The following is a 6,000-nucleotide window of genomic DNA, read 5'->3' as shown; positions in this document are numbered from 1 at the left end:
GGTTGAGTGCACTTTCTCAGCGTCATATCCAGAGGTTGTCTTTGGGAAAAAGACGTATGAGTGCTGCCAGTATTGCTGCAGAGGTTGAAGGGGTGGGGGTTCTGCATTAAATTAGTCTGCATGGCTGTCGTCCCAGAAGGAAGCTTCTTCTAAAGATGATGCGCAACAAAGCCTTCAAACAGTTTGCTGAAGACAAGCAGACTAAGAACCTGGATTACTGGAACCATGTCCTGTGGCTGATGAGACCAAGATTAACGTATTTGGTTCAGATGGTGTCAAGCGTGTGTTGCGGCAACTAGGTGAGAAGTACAAAGACCAGTGTGTCTTACCTACAGTCAAGCATGGTGGTGGGAGTGTTATGGTCTGGGGCTGCATGAGTGCTGCCAGCACTGGGGAGCTACAGTTCATTGAGGGAACCATGAATGCCAACATGTACTGTGACATACTGAAGCAGAGCATGATCCCCTCCCTTTGGAGACTGGGCTGCAGGGCAGTATTCCAACATGATAATGCCCCCAAACACACATCTGTCTTGCTAAAGAAGCTGAGGGTAAAGGTGATGGAAGGGCCAAGCATGTCTCCAGACCTAAACCCTATTGAGCATCTTTGGGGCATCCTCGAATGGAAGGTGGAGGAGTACAAGGTCTCTAACATCCACCAGGAGTGGAAGAGGACTCCAGTGGCAAACTGTGAAGCTCTAGTGAACTCCATGCCCAAGAGGGTTAAGGCAGTGCTGGAAAATAATGGTGGCCACACAAAATATTTACACTTGGGCCCAATTTGGACATTTTCACTTAGGGGTGTTCTCGCTTTTTTTGCCAGCAGTTTAGACATGAATGGCTGTGTGTTGAGTTATTTTGAGGGGACAGCAAATTTACACTGTTATTCAAGCTGTACACTCACTACTTTACATATTAGCAAAGTATAATTTCTTCAGTGTTGTCACATGAAAAGATATAATAAAATATTTACAAAAATCTGAGGGGTGTACTCACTTTTGTAAGATACTGTATACTTATGTGAACTGGGTAATGTGTTAAGAATGAAAGGATGGCACATCGTTTGATGGAAATTGAAATTATCACCCTACAGAGGTCTGAATTCAAAGACACCCCGAAAATCAAAGTGAAAAAATAATGCAGCAGTCCATTTTACTGAAATTTCAATGCAGCAACTCAGAATGGTCCTTAGTAGTTCGTATGGCCCCCATGTGCAGAGGTGATCCATTGAATTTAGGTCAGGCGAGCATGGGGGCCATTCAGTAGTATCAATTTCTTCATCCTCCAGGAACTGGCTGCATACTTTTACCACATGAGGCCGGGCATTGTCGTGCACTAAGAGGAACCCAGGACCCACTGCACCAGTGTAGGGTCTGACAATGGGTCCAAGGATTTCATCCCGATACCTAATAGCAGTCAGGGTGCCATTGTCTAGCCTGTAGAGGTCTGTGCTTCCCTCCATGGATTTGCTTCCCCAGACCATCACTGACCCACCACCAAACTGGTTACGCTGAATGATGTTACAGGCAGCAGAATGTTCTCCACGGCTTCTCCACACCCTTTAACATCGGTCACATGTGCTCAGAATGAACCTACTCTCATCTCTGAAAATGGGGTGCCAGTGGTGAACCTGCCTATTCTGGTGTTCAATGGCAAATGCCAATCAAGCTCAACGGTGCTGGGCAGTGAGCACAGGGCCCACTAGAGGATGTCGGGCCCTCAGGCCACCCTCATGAAGTCTGTTTATCATTGTTTGGTCAATGACATCCACACGAGTGGCCTGCTGAAAGGTAATTTTGTAGGGCTCTGGCAGTGCTCATCCTGTTCCTCTTTGCACAAAGGAGCAGATACCGGTAATGCTGATGGATTAAGGACGTTCTACGGCCCTGTCCAGCTCTTCTAGAGTAAGTGCCTGTCTCCTGGAATCTCCTCCATGCTTTTAAGACTGTGCTGGGAGACACGGCAAACCTGGCAATGGCACATGTTGATGCTCCATCTTGGAGGAGATGGACTGCCTATGCAATCTCTATAGGGTCCAGGTATCCCCTCATGCTATCAATAGTGACACTGACCCTAGACAAATACAAAACTAGGGAAAAACGGTCAGAAAAGATGAGTAGGGGAAAAAATGTCAGTGGCCTCCACCTGTAAACCATTCCTATTTTGGGGGTTGTCTCATTTTTGCCCATCTAGTGTACCTGTTGTTAATTTCATTAACACCAAAGCAGCTGAAACTGATTAACAACCCCCTCAGCTACTTAAATGACCCGATCAATATCCCAGGAGTTTGATTGACTTGATGTTATACTCGGAGTGTTCCTTTAATTTTGTTTAGTAGTGTATATATTTTGTGTTTGTTCCTATTGATACCAATTATTTTTAAGCACATGTCATTTTGGTGTGCTGATTGTACTACCAAATATTATTTATTTAGGATATGATCTATAAGGGCCCCAAAAAAACTTGATAATCAAGCATTCTCTTTTTTTTTACTGCTAAACAGTAGAACTACCACTTTAAATTTGCACCTACCGGTAAGATTACAATACGGCTTACCTGTAGGTACAATGAATAGTTTCTAAATGTTCACCGCCGATTAGGTCAACAATGCATGTGCAGTGACACTCTGCATTCAGGGCAAGCAGTTTGTACCATAGAATGCAGTGTACACTACCATAATTTTGACTCCTGCATGGAAGTGATGTAATTGTGGCCCAGCTATTCAAATTGCTGGATTGCACAAAACCGAAAGAAAGACTGAGCACCTGAAAGCACCTGTAGAAGTTACAACACACCTGGAAGGTAAGTCTGCCATAATGTGCTAGTGTGTGGTGCACATTAACTTGCAGGAGACCATATATATATATATATATATATACGATAAATAGATAGATAGATAGATAGATAGATAGATAGATAGATAGATAGATAGATAGATAGATAGATATACACAGTATCTCACAAAAGTGAGTACTGCCCTCCCATTTTTGTAAATATTTTATTATATTTTTTCATGTGACAACACTGAAGAAATGACACTTTGCTACAATGTAAAGTAGTGAGTGTACGGCTTGTATAACCGTGTAAATTTGCTGTTCCTTCAAAATAACTCAACACACAGCCATTAATGTCTAAACCGTTGGCAGCAAAAGTGAGAACACTCCTAAGTTAAAGTGTCCAATTTGTGCCCAAAGTGTCAATATTTTGTGTGGCCACCATTATTTTCCAGCACTGCCTTAACCCTCTTGGGCATTGAGTTTTCCAGAGCTTTACAGTTTGCCACTGGAGTCCTCTTCCACTTCTCCATGACGACATCACGGAGCTGGTTGGTGTTAGAGAACTTGCGCTCCTCCACCTTCCATTTGAGGATGTCCCATAGGGTGCTCAATAGGGTTTAGGTCTAGAGACATGCTTGGCCAGTCCTTCACCTTTACCCTCAGCTTCTTTAGCAAGACAGTGGTCATCTTGGAGGTGTGTTTGGGGTCATTATCATGTTAAAATACTGCCCTCGGCCCAGTCTCCGAAGGGAGGGGATCATGCTCTGCTTCAGTATGTCACAGTACATGTTGGCATTCATGGTTCCCTCAATGAACTGTAGCTCCCCAGTGATGGCAGTACTTATGCAGCCCCAGACCATGACACTCCCACCACCATGCTTGACTGTAGGTAAGACACACTTGTCTTTGTACTCCTCACCTGGTTGCCGCCACACATGCTTGACACCTTCTGAGCCCTGGATTTGATGCTGAGCATGTGCACTCAACCTCTTTGGTTGACCAAAGCGAGGCCTGTTCTGAGTGGAACCTGTCCTGGTAAACCGCTGTATGTTCTTGGCCATCGTGCTTCAGCTAAGTTTCAGGGTCTTCTTATAGCCTAAGCCATCTTTATGCAGATCAGCAATTCTTTTTTTCAGATCCTCAGAGAGTTCTTTGCCATGAGGTGCCATGTTGAACTTCCAGGGACCAGTATGAGAAAGTCAGAGTGATAACACCAAATTTAACACATCTGTTCCCCTTTCACACCTGAGACCTTGTAACACTAACGAGTCACATGACACTGGGGGGGGGGGATGGCTAATTGGGCCCAATTTGGACATTTTCACTTAGGGGTGTTGAGTTATTTTGAGGGGACTGCAAATGTACACTGTTATACAAGCTGTACACTCACTACTTTACATTGTAGCAAAGTGTCATTTCTTCAGTGTTGTCACATGAAAAGGTATAATAAAATATTTACAAAAATGTGAGCGGTGTACTCATTTTTTTTTTTTAAGACTTTACTACCGTATTAAGTTACACCAATGGATTTCCTACTTTGGTTCTTACATAGAACCTATATGATTCCAGAGAAGTTTCACTTGACATTTTTTTCTCTCAAAGTTGCTAAGAGGTGGCATAGAAGTATACCATTCTATTCACATATGGTGGCAAATTCCAGCTGCATCATTCCTCTGGACTGACATCACTTGAATGTTCTTTGTACTCTTAAAAATAAATGTCTAGAAGATTTCCTTGGTCCTTCTTCTAGAAAACAAATATCCAAGTTTTAAAATTTTTTGTCATAAGCTAATACAATTTATAGCAATGGCTGGTGAAATCCATATAGCAATGATGTGGAGAAAATCAACTCTTTCTTTAGATGTTGTCAAAAATCAAATTACCTTGATGATAACCGAAATATAAAATCTATAAAGTCTGACTCTACAGTGTTATTTAAAAAAGTTTGAAATCCATGGACTGATTACAGTTTTCTCTGGGCTTTTTTCCTTTTGAAAAAAGGATGGTTTAAATGCCTTCAGTTTCTCTTGCAAATTCAGCCTATGTTAAAAAAGTGCTTTCGGTTTCTCTAAAAGGGACATGTACACTGATAATTAGGGCGCTGATTATCAGTGTTCTGGTTATCAGTGAAGTTCCAACAGTGCTGCCAATCTGTTCCCACCAGTGCTGCCAATCAGTGCGCAATCAGTACCTCCTAATCAGTGACGCCTATCAGTGCCACCTGTCAGTGCCCATCAGTGCAGCCTATCAGTGTAGCCGCATCAGTGCACATCAGTCAAGGAGAAAAATTAACTCTTTGCAAAATTTTATAACAAACTATGAATTTTTTTTTTCAAAAAGTATTTGTTTATTTAGCAAAAAATAAAAATGCCAGTGGTGATTAAATACCACCAAAATAAAGCTCTATTTGTGTAAAAAAATTATAAAAATGTAGTTTGGATACAGTGTTGCATGATCGCACAATGGTCATTTAAAGTGCGACAGCGCTGGAAGCTGAAAATTGGCCTGAGCAGGAAGGGGGTAAAGGTGCCCAGTAGTTACATGGTTAATGCATATGCTAATGTATACTCATCAAAAGGACAGATAACAAAGGTGTATCTCTGCGCTGTATAATAGGGATGATCGAACGGTTCGGGTTGACCATCAGTTCAACCCGAACATTGACTGTTCGAGGTTCGGCCGAATTTAGAACTTTTTGCTGAAAAAGTTCGGAATTCAGCAACCAGAACCGACCAAAATGCAATGGGCCAGTAAATGGGCTTTAAAAGCCTGTGATTGGACCAGAACCATTAGTAAAAGCCAATTGAGGGGGCAGGAGAATGCTAGGAATGTGATTGGAGTGACTAGGGGGTCCCTAGGCCAATCATTAGTGAATACGCCCCCCAGTATATAAGATAGCCCCCGCCAAATTCCTAGCATTGTAATACAGGGACATGGAAGAGAGTGGAAGTAGTTCTGTTAATTTTACTTTAAAAGTGTCATTTAGCATTTATTAATGTGAGGAAAGGGATATCTAGTGTAGTTAGGGTGCTCTTTTACACTTTAGTAAAATGCAAAAATTTAGTTTCTGATGGGAAAGTGTTAAGTGCCAGGGTGACCGTAATGTAGTGTAGGGTGAACTGACACTGACTGCTATGGCAGGGTGACCAAACCCTTCCATTTCAGGGTGACCGCTATAGAGAAAACATTGTTTCTCTTAGGTCACATTCAGTGCACTAATATGG

This window comes from Pelophylax lessonae, assembly GCF_965119305.1.
Source record: "Pelophylax lessonae genome assembly, chromosome: 13".
Taxonomy (NCBI): Eukaryota; Metazoa; Chordata; class Amphibia; order Anura; family Ranidae; genus Pelophylax; species Pelophylax lessonae.
This window is presented reverse-complemented; position numbering follows the sequence as displayed.